The sequence below is a fragment of the Bombus vancouverensis genome, chromosome 8 (genome assembly GCF_051014615.1).
Source record: "Bombus vancouverensis nearcticus chromosome 8, iyBomVanc1_principal, whole genome shotgun sequence".
Taxonomy (NCBI): Eukaryota; Metazoa; Arthropoda; class Insecta; order Hymenoptera; family Apidae; genus Bombus; species Bombus vancouverensis.
In genome coordinates, this window is record NC_134918.1 from 8,440,102 (window position 1) to 8,460,208 (window position 20,107).

General features: G+C 43.5%; 1 protein-coding gene and 1 long non-coding RNA gene across 4 annotated transcripts in view; one reads left to right on the forward strand and one right to left on the reverse strand.

Annotated features, from left to right (window-relative positions):
* Nucleotides 1-20,107, forward strand: part of ci (transcriptional activator cubitus interruptus) — a 145,834-nt gene that overhangs the window by 86,559 nt on the left and 39,168 nt on the right. The gene's annotated exons all lie outside the window — the stretch shown is intronic.
* Nucleotides 16,240-18,191, reverse strand: LOC117162658 (uncharacterized). 2 transcript variants are annotated; one of them, XR_004465290.2, is made up of 3 exons: nucleotides 17,650-18,191; nucleotides 16,779-17,052; nucleotides 16,240-16,647 (listed from the first exon to the last, which is right to left on the reverse strand). It is a non-coding gene; the product is annotated as an uncharacterized LOC117162658 (long non-coding RNA). The 2 variants fall into 2 exon arrangements; XR_013059032.1 differs by having other exon boundaries at nucleotides 17,459-18,191.

Consider the following 20,107-nt stretch of genomic DNA (forward strand, 5'->3'; position numbering starts at 1 on the left):
TTGATGTCTCATTTTGAGTACACTGTTGCGAAGTGTTGCGTCTGAAGCGTTTAGAAAATGAATCTGCTTTTAAAATGTTTCTCGGTTTCAGTGACACTAAACTTTCCAGAAGGATAGATCATTAACTTCTATAACATCTTCATCGTAGAAAGGTGAGATAGGTAATTGCATATTTTGAGGACATTTTTGATAATTGTAACTGATTGGGCAACTCGGCTTCCTCTACTTTGACGTTTCATTCTGGATTGGGGCTTACGATGTGTCGCTGACGAGGCGCTTAGAAGATAAATCAGTAAACTCCGTTTTTTTCCTTTTTTTTTTTTTGGAAATTTGTGGACTTGAATAAATATTGAAGTGCTTCGAAGAACAAATTATTTGTTCTTATTGTTTCGTTGTTTGTAGTCAGAAGATGGGAGAGATAATTGTACATTTTATGGAGTTTCTTAAAAAGTTGTGACATGCTACGTGTTACTTCTCAATTTATGAAGATGATCAATTTTGGATAAGTTTGGTTAGATATAGTAGAACTACGTACGCTGAAGTTTTCAAAATAAAACACACGATTCCTATATTCGTCCAATACTTCGTGGTATTGTAATCTAGAGAGGTTAATTACTTCCTGTCTCCGTCCCTACAACTGGAGGCTCTTATCCCCGGACAATCAGCTCCAAACACCCAATCAAAGCCCACATTGCATCACATTGGCCCGCAGTCGCACCGCAAAAGACAATAAACGACTCTGGCGAACCGCAAGAGTCTATAAACATCCGACATTCAAACCTGTATACACGCACAACACAGTTCGAGTTTCTTAAATTTGCATACTTCAAACTTCCGCAAATTCTCTTTAGGGACTTCATTCTCTCCTATATTCTGCTTTTTCCAAGAGAAAGAGATCTTCAATGTATACACACACACAGCTTGCTTTATACGGTATTTTACATTATAAGACACGTGCTGTAAGATCACAGATATACAATAAGATAACGAGAAGATAAACGCAGTCGGGGGAGAACAAATGAAATTTCACAACTCACAAGTCATTATCCTGTATAATGTAAGATTGTAAAATTATGAAGAAAGATTCCATAACCTACAGTTCGCAGCTAATCAATACGCTAACGTTATTACTTGCTAAATTACTGTATAAGAGCAATGTAGATTACGAAATTGTAAAATTGTGAAAGAGGAATCTATGACCTACTAATTACAGTTACAGGAGAGTCCATATATTCTAACACTTGTGCCGGACAACGCATAATAACGTAATATGCACAGAAAAGGGAAACGTCACATTTAGAGGCATAGCTGGCGGATCGTCAAGCTCGAGCGAGATCCGCCGCCGGTTTCCTCCTCCCAGGTCCGCTGTCAAGCCCGGTGTTCTTTTTTTAAAGGCCGCCGACAATGTACCAGCCGCTATAAATACGTACGCACGCGTGAATACGTCGCGACTGTCGCCACGTGTGAAGCAGCTTGAGGGTCTTCCCGTCCCTCTGTTCTTCGCGTTTCTTCGCGCTCACGCGTCGCTTCCTCCTCTTTTAACCCTCTACACTTTACACTTCTTATTTCTCTTCTTTCCTTTGGCCGCTTCTTGTTCTTCTTTCTTCCCTTGTTGCGTGTTCCTTTCGCGAACGACGGAGACGATGGCGTCGGAGGAGGAGGCGGAGAACCAACGGGGGGAAAAGAGAGAAAGAGCAGCAGGAATATTCCCGGTCGACATTTTTCTTGTCGGAATGCGGAGTCGTTACGTTCGCGAGGCGTTACGATCGAAACGCCCGAGATGTTCTTACCGGTTCCACGGACTCTCGACGAGCGTCTCGCGTTCCCTGTCCCCTCGAGAGACGGGATTCGAGATCGAGCACCGTGAACAACGTGAACTTTCCAGAGCTAACTCGTGGCTCCAGCCGATGAGATAAGATTCGAACCGGCAGCCCGTAGAATCGGCGCGTGTGCCTTTCCATGGATCTCGTTTGATGAGAGTAACCTGATTCTTCTTCTCGTACATTTCGATACGACGCTCGATTCTCGTGGGAATTCGATGGAAATTGTACAAAATGGCCCGCAAAATACACAGCCGCGCGATATGTGTGGGTATATAAAATTAATAACCAAGAAACAAAAAGAAATAGCTTTGGTGTTTGTGCAAAGACTACGTAATGTGCTCAAATTAAAAGTGTGTATACGCAACGTGAAACGTGGGACAATACCTTCTATACAGTGGCTACAAGGGATATTTGCACGCTACTGCATTTATCGTTGCATTTATGTACTAACTAATCAGGTCTGGCTATAACAAATTTCGTAGCATTTAGTACGTACCTTCATATGATTACAATAATTTGATACTATGAAATGAAGTGTAGAACCAGATAAAACAATGTTTTATTGAAGAATAATATGTGTAAATATGATTTTTCTAGCCATTGTAGGTTCAATCTTCCAGTACGAGCAATTCTTTGCGATATTCTTGTCTAAACTAGTATTGTTCATTTTCTTCGAAACGCTGAAAGGCTAACAAATTCCACTTTATTTAGTATTCTACGATGAGACGCGTACGATGCAAATGAAATAACAGAAAAGTATTTGATCTATAGTAGATATCAATGGACGTTCTAAATGTACGTATTAAAGCCTGACAAAGCGTTCTGAGTTCTATGTCATGGAAGATTCTGACAAATTATCGAAAAGCAATTCAGTTATCGCAATTACGCTCAACGTATTTAATTCGGACACAATCGACAAAGAATGGACAAGATTCTTTGCCATGGGACGAAATAGGCAAGGTTTTAGGTTTTTGTCGTTGGTCCCGCTGGCATAATAGAGATGACGCGGTAGCTCTAGTCAGACGAACCTAACCGAATCGACGAGCCTTCCGCGAACGGCTTCGGCCAGAAAAAGGCATCGTGGCATGAATTAAGGACGACTTCCGAGTAAGTAGGATCCCCGGTACTTCGTAGACCCCTGCCACGCCTCGTAACAGCCGAAAATTTTCTCTTTCTCTCACCTCGTCACGACGACGTCTCTTTATCTCGCTCCACCTTTTACCTGAAGCTGGTTCCTCAACCTGGAAAAGAAAAAGCTTACGTCTAACTAAGAGATAAGACGCCGCCTCGCTCGAGATGCGTTTTCCCTAATAACGATTTATTTAACTCGAGAATCGCCTCCGTATCGGCTCTTGCCTTCGTATTTTTAGTCTCGCCACGAGGTCTTTCGGCTCGTTTCCTCCAGTGAATTTACTGTTATTGATGCTTTATGAGATACCTTTGGAATTTTAGAAATTTCGTGAATATATTCTGATACGTATTTTTAGGATAGAATGAAATGGATATGAAGATGGTGAAGATAATCGAAGATGGTACACGAACACGAAAATCACACTCAACGCTTGTATTTTCTACAAATTTTCTAATACTAAAATACGTAATTGGTATACAGTTTTTCGGGAATCAAATATAATCGTGGTTCGTATGTGAAAACAGCCCTGCACGATACGTCTATTACATCAAACACGTAGCGTTTTCCACCATTAAACAAATTTTCAAAAGACCCATCGTATCTCCATACAATTTATACAACAGCATTCCATCCAAATACAAGCGTAACGACATTAAACGCCTGTTACATAAAAAAGGCAAAACCCGGAGCGAATTAAAAAAGGGCCCCAAAACTTCGTAATCGAAGTAAAATAGCAAGAAGCGTGGATTCTCGAAGCGGCGTTACAAACGGGTGGCAAAGTGAAGGTGCCTATGGTTCAGCGATTCGGCGGAACCGTTTAGCCCGGTCGATGAATCGATTGAGGCAAAAAGAGGAAGAGACGAGAGGATGGTTATCGGTTGTTGGCGGCTAATCGCAGTCAGGTTCGTTTCGTGTGTTTAAAAACGTTTGTCGCCTTGATCGTTTTCCTCGGGATAATTAGCGAGAGCCCGCCAGGAGGATAATCATCGATAGTTGTCTTTTTTACCGTGTCTATAAACCCATCGGACCGCGCTCGTCTTCGGTCCCCGTGAACGTCACGTGTGCGTCCCCTTAATCCCTCTTAAAGGCCCCTCGGGACGAATACTCGGACACGAGAATGCCCGAAGTAACACGAACGTAATCACGAGGACGAACGCACACACCCGCGCTCGAGGACTCCGACGGGGCAGACATCTCTTTGTTAGAGGGTCCAGTTCTTTCCACGTTCGTAGGAAAGGCTTCGAACCGACTTGGTTACTTTGGATTAGGGGGCCATGCCGCGTGAATCGATGGTTCGAGAAGGTTTTAGGTATGATTAGAGGGTTGGTCTATTAAAACGTTTTAAAGACCTGGACAAATTATCAGAGATATTACTAGAAATTTTGTATTCCAAATTTCGTGGTTGGTCGATTACTTTGGACTAGGGACGATCTTGTGCGAATCGATAGTATGAGAACGTCTGGAGTACGTCGATTTATTAAGACATTTTAAGTCTTGAACAATCTATCAATTATCATTAAAAAGATTCTAAATCAATTATTTGGTATTTCAAACATTTCTAAAAGAACATCAATCATAAACGGTAGATTATGACAAATCGCATTTCCAATTTCAAACGCCAGAGTCTCGATCATTTTCGATCATAAAATATCAAAGATACATATCGAGCCTAGCTTGTCAATTTTTGTAAGAGAAATATGAAACAATCGATGGTAACTCGTGCATGTCGCTAGAAGCACATACGCATAAGCGACGTGTAGGTCGGGGCCCGAGAAGAACGTGTACGCTGGTTAGTTAGACCCACTGACGGACTCCGTGGGCCCCGAGAAAACGATGCACGAGCTCTCTCTCTCTCTGGATGGCATTGGTAGCCGTAGGTAGGACCCGGTGCGTGTGCCTCGCCGTATATTTCAACCGTGCAGCCTGTCGTTGTGTGCATTGTCGCATACACCGGGTATGAGGTCCGCGGGAGATACATATTTGTTACGGGGATGTCCCTTCTCGGCGCGGACGTGATTCGCCTCCGCGATTTCAATGAAGATCTCCTCACTGATTGACTCTGTTTCCAACCTCGATCCGTTCGTCCTCGCTTTTCCCCGGAATACATCGATATCCACAAACCGATACTCGATTGTTTTTCGATATTTCCGCCTAATGCTTTCTGCTTTGTCGAATATTTTCACGGTAGCAACAGCATCGCGTGTTTGGTAGGATCAGTTGTTTTACATATTTCGTGTTACGAATATAAATATTAACCATTAATCCTTTTGGTACAGTAGAAGTTTATTTGTTTCTTATAATTTTAGTTATGATCAAATTATGCGTTTGTAAGATGCTTACTACCTATACGTAATTAAAAACGTAGCAGTATAGTTTACAACGAAAATGGTTTCGTGTTGAGTGTATTTTCGATTCGATCTTAATTAACTTAATTTACTTGTCAATTCTCTTGCTTCTGCCGACGATACAAGAGTACGTTGAAAACTCTATTTCCATTGAAACAATGAAGCAAAAAATGAGAAGTACGCTCTTAATTAGCGGAGTTCTCCAATTCCAAGCAGCGAAGAGTCGCGTTTCGCACGCGACGCACAACTGGTTCGAACCCCGCAGCCCGATTCATCATGTTTCGAGGGAGATGCATATTTGTTACGAGACAGTGTCCCTCCCCGGCTTGAACGTGATTCGCGTTCCTGATTCGAATAAAGACCTCCGACTTGTTGACTTGGTTTCCAGAGCGAGGAGCTCGTCTGGAATCGTGAACACGCTTTACTCGCGCGAGGGAGAAAGGACGACGATTGGCAGGCCGCCTCTATCGGCCCACCAGACTCTCCTTCTTCGTTTTCCCCTCTTCTTTTTTTCTGTCTTTCTAATGGTGTACCCGTCGTAATCGACACGCACCGCGATCCCGATGAGGCAGAACAAGTCGTCTGCCAAGTACCGTGAAATCGTTCTTTCCCACTGTTACCACAGTTTCTTCACGACTTTCGTTGGCCAATTACGTAGACACCTAGAAGGCAAGGCGCCCAATTGAATCCGTTGTCTATCGTTGTTGTGGAATACGGGGAATCGCCGAGGGTGAGGCTGCGTGCGGTTGGAATCGATATTGCTTGTTACTTCGAATCTTGCTTTTGTTCCAAGTGAAACGTGTTTCGTTTTCCTTTGACGCTCGCTCAGGTGATGAACTGCGATTGTGAGAAATTAGAAGTACACATAGTTATGAGTTTACTTAATAGACACGTTAAAAATAGCCTTTCTTTAAATTTACTTTAGAATTTATTATAATTTGTATCATATCCTCGTGGAAGTACGGATAATTTCTTTCTTCAGAATGTTGAGTATTAATCGTGTATTTGTGTAGTGAAATTGAGAAATTAATGAAAAACGGAGGATCATATATCACTAGCTGTACCAATTTTTAAGTAAAAGTCCACAAAGAGTTTGTACATTTTCAACTCTTCTCTCTATATCTTCAAACATAGATAAGGACAATCTTAACCTTCGAAATAACTCACCTGGCGTAATTACCCGAGTCGCTCAGATCCAAGCGATTCTATCAGTCGAACCATGTACCTAATCTCTTCTGTGTGCCTGACTGGGAAAACCAGTCACCGTTACTCGCCTTGGAAAACGTCGATCTAACCAGAAGACCGAGAAAGAAAAAATACACGATATCGTTAGATCTGTTATCCTCAGGGATGTCTACGGTCACTGGAGATGGCATCTTCGAGTCGTAAGTTTCCGGATTTCAGACGACGCTTGAAATTTACGTCGATAGTTACCCAAACAGAAGATTATCTTTTCGTGCCGAAGTATTTCGTAATCTCTGTCACGTGTTCGATCGGCAATTATGGCTCAGAGGCTTTTCTTACTTCATTAAGCTTGTCACGGTAACAGATTTTATTAGCATTTGTAATACGTGCTTCGTGACAAGTAAAATTTCACTGATAATTGAATTGTGGATTTCGACGTATTTGTAGGAAATTTGAGGATGCAAAGATACATATAATACACATTTTATGCAAAAATATATAAAACATTCAAATTATAGGACTTGTTATAGTAGTTAACGAGAAGAGCAAATTTCCGCCTAAGTTCTATTCCTTCAATTATATTTATAAAAATGTGAATTTGCATAAATATCCGCAGTCTTCTAATAATATGAGTTCAGTCATTAATAATATTAGTACAAAAGGGCCAAGGTCCTTGATACTTGTGAACAGAAGTATATGTATATTACTGTACATACTTAGCTAGATCTCGTCGGAATTAGTTACAAGTTCGACGCGAACCACAAGGTATCCCAACGACATTACAATTTTTTTCTCGCGTACCATCGCTAGAGTGCTCAGTGCTCATTAAGGAGAAGTTGGCGAGGGGAGAGGGCTGCTCGTAATTAGTGGCACTAACGAGGGACGCGCTTCTTGCGGTGCGTGTACGTGCGTAACACCGGTGTATGCGTCAACGATCCCCGATTTTTCTACTTTTTCTCCGCTTCCCTTTCTTTTTCGATCATCTTTTTGGACCGTTGCTTGTGACTGATGATGATGTTGTAAGGATTCTGCGAGTGTAATGGGAGTTTGGATACAAGGGTGTGAGTTAGTTTACCCGTAGAGTATTTTCTCTTTAGATACTAAAACATGATATTAGAATTTTCTTCCAGAAAATATTTTAATATATCTGTACTGTATGTATTTCCCGTAGATACGAAAATGTAACGTTCTAATGTTCAAGCTATCGTAATTCATGGGAGAAAATAATTTACAATACCGTAATGTACGTTCGAAAATAGTAAATCGTCGAAGATTATTATTGGTACTCAATATACACGCGAGACGCATTCGAACTTTCATATTGTAATCCCAAAAATTTCGTTCGAGCCAAAGGATTCTCAAAATTCGGCAACGGTTGGCAAAAAGAGATCTTGACGCAACCACGGCTTTCAGAAAACGGTTTGCTTATGCAATAACCTCCTGCCTTCGATGTTGGACGCGAGAGAAAATAGCGGAGGCGCGGGTCCCGTGAAGAATTAAGACCCGAAGCCAAATTCGATGCAGCTTCGATCAGGCTACGTCGCTTCGAGAAGAGGGTCCCCGGCTCCTCGTCCACCTGTTCCTTTTTTCCCCCCATCTCTCGAGTGCTATCTCTTTTAAAGGGCCCAGCTTATACGAACGCTTCTAGTCCAACCGGTCCACGGACACACAGCGATGCCACCGTGTTCACAGCGTGGCCGAAAAACACCGTGTGTAAGCACGACGAAGATACCATTCGCTAGTGGAAGGAAGAAAAGACGAGCCTGGAGAATTATTTATGGTGGCTGATAGAGACGCGGCTTCGAGGCAACGTTGTCTAAGAGGCAACAGACCCACGCACTGGCATTCCTGCCTCCATCCAACCTGGCTGTCCTTCTTCCTCACCTTCCCTTGTTCTGCTTTCTTTCTCTTTCTTCTACCCGTCTTCGTTGTCTTCTTCTTCGTCTTCGTCTTCTTCTTTTCTTGCCAGCCGACTTTATCCTGCTCGACTCGCTGCTCGTCATTCTCCACCTTCTTGGACACGTTCGTCCGACATGGTCCTTCCATGGTGATGGGTAACGAGCCGATGGGGAGAGCTGCAGAAGATTTTCTGAAATCGATGGAACCCGGATAAAACGCGGTTGACAACATTTCCGACAACGTGCCTCCTGGTTGTAGCGTGTGTTCTTTATAGGCTGAGAATGGCTAAATTGAGTCAGGTGTTGCCTGTTTTATGACGTGCCTGATCGATAGTCGATCGAATTTTCATTTCGAAGTGTATCGACGTTTTTAAAACAGTATAGTTTGTTTCCATTGATTCCACTTCTTCGGAGTTTAACATTTCTAAAGTTTCCGTTTCGTGGGAGCGAATATACCATGAACTTGTACTTAGTTTATCATAAGATAAAATATGGTTACAGATGGTCGTTATAAGACGTAGTATGGTTGCACTAAATGTAATAACTGATTGCGATGGATTTTGAGTCACGTTGGTATTCGACGACTCCTACAAGTTTTATACGCAGTAAAGAGATTGACGATATAATAAAATGCAAAAGAATGTGGTTAGTCTCTATGGAAATAAAATGTATTTTTACCGAGTAACCAATAGAAGTCATTAATTTACAATGTGTTATCGGTGACCTGCATTTCGATCGATTTAGCAAAGGGTCCCCAGACCGAAACTTGGTTTAGTTTTTGTCCGCGTTAATTGCCAGACACCTCTCGTGTTTTCCCGGGCTTAATGACCAGCTGAACACCTTCCACGTTCGTTGCTTTCCGTATGGGTACTCACATACGAATACTTCACGACCAAGCTGTAAAACCAGCGAGGGTTGCTCCCCGAGTCCTCTCACCTGCTCCCGAAAATGCGAACGCGAAAAAAGTTTGGAACTTGGTTAATTGTCGAAGGAACATTAGTCCAGGCTGAGGGTAGACTTTTATGGTCCGAGGACACCGTTGGTGGTTTCTTCCATGGATTATTCTTGTATGTATTGGTCAACCCTTTGAATTCGACTTTCTACGGTACTCTCTTTCTTTTTTTATGTTATCCTCGCACGGTGCAGTGCGAAACACCTGCTGCAGTAGGTTTTATATATGAAGACTATACGAGCAAAACGTGATGACAAGTCACACTTTTCGGTTTTACAATTCAATTCTACGTGATTAAAAATTGTTCGGATTAAATATGTAATTTCGTTGACATCCTGAATACTTGGAGAATTATTATTTTTTATTATTTTTATCATTATGATTCTTAGAAAATTCCATGGATTTATATAACAGGTCGTCCCTGTTGTATCTTTGTGCTAAAGTATTTATTTTCTAGCAATTAACATAAAAATCAGGAAATCATAATTATCATTCTTATACCGTATTCACCGACTCAATCTATGATTTAGACAAAAAAAACTCATATTTATGATTAAGACACAAGGAAAAGACATTCAGACCACTTTTTTTTCTCAGAACAGAATTTGAATTATGTATGAATGACTTTCGATTATACCTAGAACCATCTTGAAATATGTCTTTAATCTATCTTGGAATGACTTTCGAATCTCCTTTGATCGTCCTTGAAGTCACCTTTTGTTCGCCTGCATTTAACCTTCGACCAACCTCGCATTGACCTTGAAACGAGCTTCGCTTAACCTTGAAAATTACCTTGCATTTACCTCCAATTGACCTTCGATCAACTTCCAAACTACCTTCGAAATGATCCTGGAATTACCTTCGATTAACTCCCAAATGACTTTCATCTACCTTCATCTTTATATTCTATGTCTTCACCCTCCACGGTACTATTTCGCTTCTAATTGCTATCATTACCGTACGACGATTCGTTATTCGATTTTTATGCATCCTTATGCATAACGTTCCTCTATAATCGAAGGAAAGAATGAAATACGATTATTAGCAGACGTAATCGTCGCAGAATCATCGACATAAATCTCAGCTTCTGCCATTCTAATGACGAAACAAAAGCAACGATCGAGCGTCGTGTCCCATGTCGCGTCGCGGTTTTTGCGCGAGCGCGCGAGCGCGATGAGGTGATAATCTTCTTCGCGTGGAAGAAGAGGCCGGAACGCGCGCGAGATTCGATGGCGTTTTTGCGTGCGACTTAGTTGGACGGGAACATCTGCCGGTTCGTATCATAAAGCGACCGGGATTGCCGGGCGTTTCGTAATTACAGAGGAAATGGAAGGGTCTAAATTGTAAATTACGAGTGTACTCTAAAGGGAGGAGGGTTTTAGACGCGTGAAAAAGGAACGGCTTGATCTTAGACGCGGGAACACATATTTTATCCCCGTAATAACACACCAACGGCAAAGTTGACGAACGGAAATTGCGATCGGCCGCGATGAATAATGCGGCACCGTTCCATCGTTTTCGAGGCCAGGCCAAGGGATTTTAAATGTCTTTATTTTTCAAGAACGAGCTCTCCGTGTCCCAGGGAAATGTATAACATAAGTAATGTTCTCGTTCTGTGTATTCTCTAACATAATTCGTCGTCATTCCGTCTTTACGATGTTTTTCCCTTTTAGGTTGGAAATTCTTCTCTTTTTTCAAGTAGGATTTATTTAGCTTAATTTCTTCGGTTTAATTTCTGGAAGCATTCGTGTGTGGCCCAAGTCACATTCGATATTTTATTTAAACTAGTTTATATTTTCGCATTCAACGAAATTCCTTTATGCTAATACGTTTTGACTAACATTTGAATGACCGAATATTTTGTGGAATCATTTTTTGAGAAGACGCAAAGATATTTCTTCTCGTGTTTTTGTAGAGAAGATATCATATACTAAAACTTAAGATGAATCTTAATGGATAGAAATATATTTATCGTTTAGCCGAATAATGTATCTGTGGCTAATACGAGAATCTGAATGATAATGGTCTTCAAAAATAAAAATTTAAACGACATTTGTGATTGTAGTTGAAGATTCATCTCGAATGTAATTCTTCTTTGCAAATAAATTCAGCCATGAAGTATCAAGAGTATGACCCGATATCACAAAACAATGAGTCAATTATTAAAAGACCGCGAAAGTTTGAATACAAAAGAAACGAGAATGGCTATGTCAATTTGAATCACTTGACATTTGAAGGTTGATACTTGAAGAGTTCATAATTTACGTCGAGTTTTATCTCGTCCGAATGACGTTTCATGTAAATGAGCCGTGTTTGACAAAACTGTTCAGCGGTGAAACTTGAAGCAGCATGTTAATAAACTTATCGTAAGATTCATTGTATCGATCTTGCCCTAACCTTATTTCCCAAAATTTTCCTAATTACACATGCTTAACTAAAACGTACAACAACCCATTCAACATCCAGCACAATGCTCGTCAAACGAGCACCACGATCATCTACCCTTTCAGCATCTTCGCTAACCATCCATTACCCAAACGAGATGGACAATTTTCACGCGTCAATCACCCAGCCACCAATACCATAATTCAAGCTAATTCGTCAATTAACCTCTTGCATGCTCGCTTAACGAACGTACTTCATCCGGCTAATGAACGATTAAATTCCACTAGCTCACCAAAGCGATCGGTAGAAGGTTGGGCGCGATTAAATCACCGGAGAAACCTCGACAGAAAGAAAGAAAGAAAGAAAGAAAGAAAGAAAGAGAGAGAGAGAGAGAGGATCGTGTGCCCATCACTGGCGGTGGTGCTGGTGGTTAGAATCCATGGGGGCCTCGCGGTGCCCCGTGGTAACGTGGGTAACTTAATATTCCGGGTAATAAATAAGAGAATGCGGCTCTGTCCGCCCCACAAAAAACCCCCCGCGGGCCAAAGAGCAAGACGCCTACGCTTCTCGTAGTACCCACAATCCGGTCCGCGGCCCTTCTACCTCACCTCGTCGTTTCTGGGTCCACAAGCACACGGGTCCTCCCCACTCTGAACCCTTCAGTCGCGCGGTACGAAAAGTTTGTGGGCCTGTCTTAACCTCCCGTGGCCCTCACGCTCAACACCCGAACGTTATCCGGCCAAGCCATCGCGTAATTAAGTTATTACGCTCGCGGGGAACTCGTCCTACTGCTCGTGTGTTCAACTCTCTCCCCTTGAAGAGGAGAGGGGGGGGGGGGGGGTAGCGACTCTTTGACGTATGAATTTTGAGATATCGGCTCATGGACGCATGTGGACGGTGTGGAGCAAGCGATGTTTGCAGAAGGCAAGTTGGCACTTTGTGGCGGAGGTTCGTTTGATGGAGATAATTGGATGAAGAGATTGGAGTAGAGACGAAGGTAATGGTTGGTTATAGTAAAAGGATGGTTAATCAGAGGAAGAGCGTTTCTATATATCGTATCGTCGTTTCAACGATGTTCCTACGGTAAATCATTTGCGAATCGCCCTTTTTACTTGCAATCTTCGACTTTGTCTAACAAAGCGGATTGGGTGGAAAAATTAAAGATTCGGGGTTGGAATGGGGTTAGAGAGAGAGAGAGAGAGAGAGATTTGGTGAGAATGGAAGATGGTAGTAAATTCTTGGTGAAGCTATTAGATTCGCGTTTGGCACCGTTTTGAAGTGAATATATCTATCAGTGTTTGCCAAGAGCATCGAGCTCTTGGTGATAGAGTCAGATTGATGATACTTGTCAATTTTTTGAACGTGTAACGGATTCTCCAAACTGTGTAAATGAACTTTATAAAGGAAAGAAAGGTAAGATTGATGGTAAAGAAATCACTTGATTCTCCTTCGATTACCAAAAAGTGAAATTGAAATAAATCGCTTAAGAGTCGTGCATCGAACATAGATCGTAAACGTTCCTAACGTCATAAACAACGTCGGGGAAGATTCTGTGAACGAGTATACACCGGCTTCAGAATGTTGTACTCTTCCTTGGGTTCTACAGTCGATCTTCGTCCCTTGCTTCGTAGATTGCGGCCCGTAGGCCACGGCGTGTGTGCCCCTTGCTGATCTTGCTCTCTCTCTTTGCGTTTCTTCTTCGCTTCTCTCGATGCTACCCGGACAATCAGCACGGCGGAGACTAAAGGGGGAAGCTGTATCGTGCAGCAAGGATCTAAATTGATTTTAGATCCCGAGGACCGATTGGGCCGCGGCGAGAGTAGCCCCGCGTTAATTAAGAGTGTCCGTGCTGCCGTCTCAATAAACCTACGGATCCTTGAATTACGGAATTATGACGGGAGCCGATGATGGTAGCCCCTATCGCGGATCTTTGCTCGCGGTGCTTCCGTATTACGGAACGGCCCTGGCCGCCAGGCTTATTACCGGTTTCCCAAACACCAGCCTCGACATCGAACGATCTTTTTTCAAGTCATTACATCAACCTGATCGAGATCGATAAATCTACTCCGTGATAACAATTTTTACACTTAAGGGATTGGAGATCGGGGAAAAAGCTCGTAAATTTTATATATACATTTTATCCTCGAAAGACACGAAGCCGAAGAAAATACTTACAAAGATTCTGATTCGCGAAAATATTTGCCAAGAATTCTTACTCTCCCAGAGATGAACGATCAGGGAGAAAATTCGCAAGAATTGTTAGTATCCGAAATACGAAGAGTCAAGGGAAGGACTTTTATTTCAAGAAACTAGCGCGTTGAAGGAGGAATTCTTCAAAGATCTTACTCCAGAAAACTTCGCTACTCAGTCGTACGTCGCGCGATACACTTCGCTATACTGCTCTCCGAAAGTCCAAACGTAGAAAAGGAAAGTTGTATTTTTTGCAGTGTTCCAGAGAAACGGGGGAGTATAGAACCAGGTGTATATATATATATACACTCTACTCGCGCTAAGGTCGAAATACAAAGCAAAAAGAGGCGGAGGCTGGCACAGCGAGGGGACCAGGGTTCGCAGCCTGTTTCGGTCGTTCATAAATCCTCCACCTTGGATCCAACCTGCCTCCATCCCCCTTCCCACCCTCCCCCCTCCCTTTGGCCGGGTCCCCCTTGGCCCTGTTGCACGCACACGCGCACGCAGACAGGCAGAAATTTAGTCGCGCGCGCACACCGATCTCTCCTCCTTACGTTCTTATCCAATTTCTTATCCCTCTCCTGGCTCCTCCACCCACCCTTCCCCGTTTCACGACCGCACCATTATGCTTCTCGTCCCTTCATTTGTTTCCCGCTTTCTCCCTGTCGGAGCACCCTTTTTCTCCGAGCCACACAGAAGAAGAGGGAAGGGGGGAGACACAAGGGGGAAGCAGGTCACCCACGCAGATTTAATATGGAATCGCGTAAACACGCGGTTTCCCGCAAACGAATGGCTGGGAACAAAGACTGGGATTGGTCGTTTGTGGGCTGGATGAAAGGGGAATTGTATATGGTGTAACGTTTTGCTGGCTGGCTGTTTTCAATGGTGTCATCGCTCAGTGACGAGTTAATTCTATATTGGATTATACAGTTTTTGGGTGTATCGAGATGTTAGAAGAGCATGAGAGATTAGCGTGTATAGTTCTTCTTGTAACTATTAAGGCACCTATCGAGACTGTTGAAGTTTCAAAGATTTTTATCGTTGTTTCTATAATGACAAAACAATCGTGTATTAGGTTATTTCATTTTTTGATTGGAACGATTTAATACTTACTTGTTTGTTGTATTTTTGATACCAGTCGTGACGTACATATTTATACGCCTTAAAAAATTATTTCGCTAAAAACTCAATTGACTTCGTTGTTCGAATCTCTTCGTCAACTCACACCCCCAAAATTCAACAAATCCGCAGAAGAAATCTTCTCTCTAATTATTCCCTAACTTGCGAATATTGTACTTTCCTAATCTCACATTCCCTTCACCAGAATGCACGTACAGTTCTGCGCATTCCGCTTTGCGAGGAGAACGAGGAAGCACGGCGTCAGCACGGATCCTGTGCGTCAGGATGCGAGTTAATCGGAGAAGTGGTCGAGAGGGAGAGTGATCTAGAGTGGCCCTAAAGCGTGCGACTGATGCGCGCACTTGCATGGCACGCCGCGGGAATTGTAAATAGTGTAGGCATCGGACGACCGTGCAGAACATGGAACGAACCACAGTGAAACGAAACAAACCTATGGAGGCGAAGGAGGAACGATATAGGAGACCAAAAGACGAAGGCGAAAGAAAAGATGAAGAAAGAGATGGACGACAAAGAAGAAGAAGAAGAAGCGGGACAGGACAGAGTCAGGCCGGCGGCGCTGGGCTGCGCGTGTATCCGCCCACGTAATCTTGATTGTCGACACACCTCCACCTCCACCACCTTCTACCACGAAATGCACCCACACACGTGTACACATTCCCTGCGTGTATGATATCCTCTCTTTACACAAACGAACGAGCCTGTGGGCACCTATGCGCTGTCCGGATGCAACCTGTGCGCGATCGTACACACCAGGGGCGGATCAACCCTGGACGCGCGCGTTTTGCCTCGCTTGCTCGCTGTAAAGTATCCTCTCTAATTGAATGCGCTCGATGGCGCGTCGTGTAATTTAGTCGGGTCTTTATGATGCCCCTTTCCGCAGCGCGTACGGGGGTGGAGCCCCCAAGGGGTCGAGCTTGAGACGTTTGGGAAACGAGCCAGCTCCGAGACCGTCTCTTTGGTTCCTTAACCGTACTATTGGCGATTCTGATGGGAAACGAGCGGGGTCGAGGCACTCGGTTTTTAGGAATTCCAATTTTTGCAGGGTAGGAAATTTTAGGTTGATGCGCGATTTGAAGGGATTAGGAGTTTGAGGTGTTTTATGATACGTGTGAATTATGTATTATCTTTGGACGTAGGGGTCATTGTTCCTTTTTTTCTTTTAGGTCCTTGTGACGTTAGATGAAACTGGTTCGATATCCTCTTTAATTTTATTGTACCTACATCGTGCGTATTCTTCTACGCTATAACTTATAATATCAGAGAACTGCTTACGTCAATGGTTGAAGAAGAAGATTAAAAGAAATATAATGGTAATTGCATGTGTTACGATATGTCAATACAGAAATATCACAATCGTTATTGGTTGTGAAAAACAGTCCTACACAACATCCTCCTATCTTTCATAGTCACCTCTGCTCGTTCTCCTTCGTTAATTAGTCCCCTTATTCATCTTCAAGCTGCAGAACGTCGTCCACCAACCTTCGAATCCTTCAACCACCTTCCTCGATCTCTGTTAAAAAACCGTTCGCTCCCATACTTTGCTCTCCTCATTCTTCCATCGTTAATTGGTCTCATCGTTAATTCGCCGTCAGGTTCGCTGAAAGGCAACGACGCGTCAACTTCGATATAATGATCGGTCGTGTGTTACTATCGAGTCCCTCTGCTGTGCTCGTTCGTAAAATACGACGAAGCGTGTGGAACGGCTCGTGGTAACTAGATATTACTCACCTTTCAACGTGATCGCTCGTTACTTGCTCGATCGGCCAGGTTTCAGGTATTAGTCTGACTATTCGAAGGCGTCCATTCATGCACCGCGAAACGATCAACCGCGTACGAATACGAAGATCGTGTGGCGCAAGCTAATCGCGCTAATTAGTCGCTGTTCCACGCTGATCCGTTGAATAAATCAACCGGCTTTACGAGCGGCCAGACGGTTCGGTTGACCGTTCAACGAGGGGAAAATGGCCGATCACGATGCAGGAGCGTTCGATTCGCTTGCTTTCTGGAATTTAAACGATCCAAAAGGACTCTGTATTGGATTCGATACTGCTGCCTTTAAAAAATGTTACGAAACATATTACATTTATTTGTGACTTGTACACATGGTTTCTCGAGAATTGCTGGAATTTCTTGACAGCTATATTATAAGTTACTGGTAGAGGAAAGAGGTTGACAACATTTATAAGAACATGGTAAATTGAATTACATTACAGACATTTACTTTACGCACTATCCAGTTCGATACGAGCGGCTGTTAGTAGGAAGTTGAAGTCGTTCTTTTGTAATTCGATTTACGGCAGCTGCACCTTTTGATTGGTATCACTTAAATTGCTTTAATTACCATTAATATATTGTAATCTGTTCTGCATATACAATTTTCTCAGGCAAATAAAAAAATAATTACTTACATCTGACGTTAATAAATTTGTTTCTGAAAACGTTACTGTTATTCCACGTTCTAATACTACCAACCTAATCTTCTTCACAATCTATTCAACTTATTCTTCAACCAATTCTAGTACCACTTAAAAAAATATTTGAACGCTTCCTTATTTTCGACAAAATAAAATTTCTTGAAACACCTAACGATATCACTTACATCCTTCCACCTACTCTGTGCGGCACATCATAAACTCGTTCCACGAAACGATCCCTCCTTCGATCATCCATCAGCACTACAAAACCACCAATTCAGCTCAACTCGGAAGCAACAAAAGATACACGCCGATGCTTTCAGTCGTTTCACTCTCAAATATCTCTTGCTTATTTTCAGCAAAACAGAGTTTCTGACAATGTATAAGAATATATCACTTGCACCCACTTAACGAAGTACTTCAACGAGTCAACTCGCCAAAACAATTAACCTTCTCGAACCACCCACCTCCGTTGTACAAACTAAGCAACAACCATCAGTCCAACCCAAAAGAAGCAGCGCAAACACACCGACAATTCCTGCCATTTCGATTCACCGTGCGGGTCGCGTTTCGCGTCTCCAAGAACTGGTCCAATGATACGCCAACGTTATCCGGCTATCATCTCGTGCCTCCTCCCTCTCCGTACGACTCACGGGATAAATTCATGAGCGCGATGTCCTCGCGAGCGGCCTCGAGGAGCCGGCCATGTAAATGTAAAGAGGGGCTTCTCGCGAGAGGAGCGAGCGCGAAGCGAACGAGCCAAGCGCAGCATTTTATTAGCGCGACCACGACGGGGGTAGGTGGATCGAGAGGAGGCGAGGGAGGAAGAAGAGGAAGAAGGAGGACGATGGCGAAGAGACGAAGGAAGAGATCGAATGAGTTGGAGGCGGAGGAGAACGGGGGAATGTTGTAAGCTCGCACTCGCGTCGACCTTGCTTCGCGCGAGCACACGCCGCGCTATTACGACGCTGTTCGCGCTCGCGACGCCTGGCCACGCTGCTTCGTGGGATCCTCGAGGAAATTAACGACGACGCGTCGATCCCCCACCCCCGTAGCCCTGGTCGCTCCTCGCTGTTCCGTTCCTCCAGCACACGCGATCCTCATGCCTTCGAACTCGTTTCGAGAGATCCTTCTTCCAGTCGGTTCTTCGCTAGTGTATGTTCTGCTGTACTCATGTATCGGTGAGAGTGTGTCCCGAGGTGCTTCTGATTGATTTCGCGGTGTTATGTTAGTGAAACGTTGGTTTCGGAGGGCGGTGGGGTGGTTGAAATAGGACGAGTTGCGGGGACGAGGGGCAGGAATTGTTTAACTCTCGGACGGCGGAACTTGAAGTATTCTGACTTATGTAGATATCCGTTATACTGGAAGTTACATTTTTCTGTCATTATTTATCAAATTTACGAAGAACGTTATTTGTTACATAAATTTAGTCATCGCTACAGCTTGGATCTTTACGCGTTTATGGGAAATGCGCAGGATATATGTAATACAGAAAAATGTATAAAATATCCAAGGTACTAAAGAGTGAAACGAATCTCTGCCTAAGTTGCGTTTCTTTAGTCGCACTAGCGAAAATATAAATCGAAATATGAAAGCTTTCCTCGACAAGCGTTCTATATATGTTTTAGCAATGGTTGTTTAAAAGCACAGATAGGCTACGTTTGATACGTTTTCGTAGACACTAGATGTGTCTCCGAGGAGAAAGTTGAGTTATACTGCTGAGACGTCTACACCAAATGTGTATGACATTGTGCAACGCACAATGGCTGCATTTTATTCGCGATATTGCCAGTGACCCGAGAGGTTAGGCAACTCCGTGTACGTATAAACACGGAGCGATCACGAATTCACAACGAATTCACATCGATGAATTCACGTCGACGAAAAATTGACGATACTTGTCTGGGAATAAGAAATTCGTGAGGCTCTCAGAAGAACTTAATCCGACGTTGGCGGGTATATAGAGTGCGATGGGAGTCGGGATCGAGGGCAGGGTGACGGGTTTGCCCGGGGTCTCTCTCTCGGTCTGCCAAAAGGAAGAGACGACCGGTAATTTCGCCCGGTCGGAATGAAGCGTGGCGTCCGGGCAAAAAGAGGGCCTGGTCGTTTTATGCCTTGCTCGCACCGTGTTGTACATTAGGCTGTAGGTGTGCGTACACACCGGTGGGGATAGAAAAACGAGCGGGTCCGATGGGGCCCGCGGAGGTGACGCGGAGAAAGAGAACCCAGCGAGAACCAGCCGAGAAGGTAATTGTACGAGGCAATCACGGCCACGTTACAGCGTTCTGCCTAAAAAGCGTGACAAAACGTAGCGGCTTCTTCAATTTGGAGAGAAATAGCAGAGCGAGGGGAGGAAGGGCATAACTAAAATCTTCATCGTTTCCGACCACGAGGGCGAAACTTTCGACGAGGCGAAACGTCTCGGGCAAAAAGCGATTCGATTCGAACGATCGCGTATCGAGCAACGGGGTGAATGGGATTAATGAAACGAGTGTTTTTCTCCTGGATCGCTATTTTTTTTCTTTCTGCTTCTTCGAGACGTTGTATCATCTTTTGTTGCGTTCGTTGAAGGGGAATTACGTGAGCGATTTGGAAATCGATTTCTTGTATGCACAGGGGTGATTGAAAGGGTTTTTTGTTTTT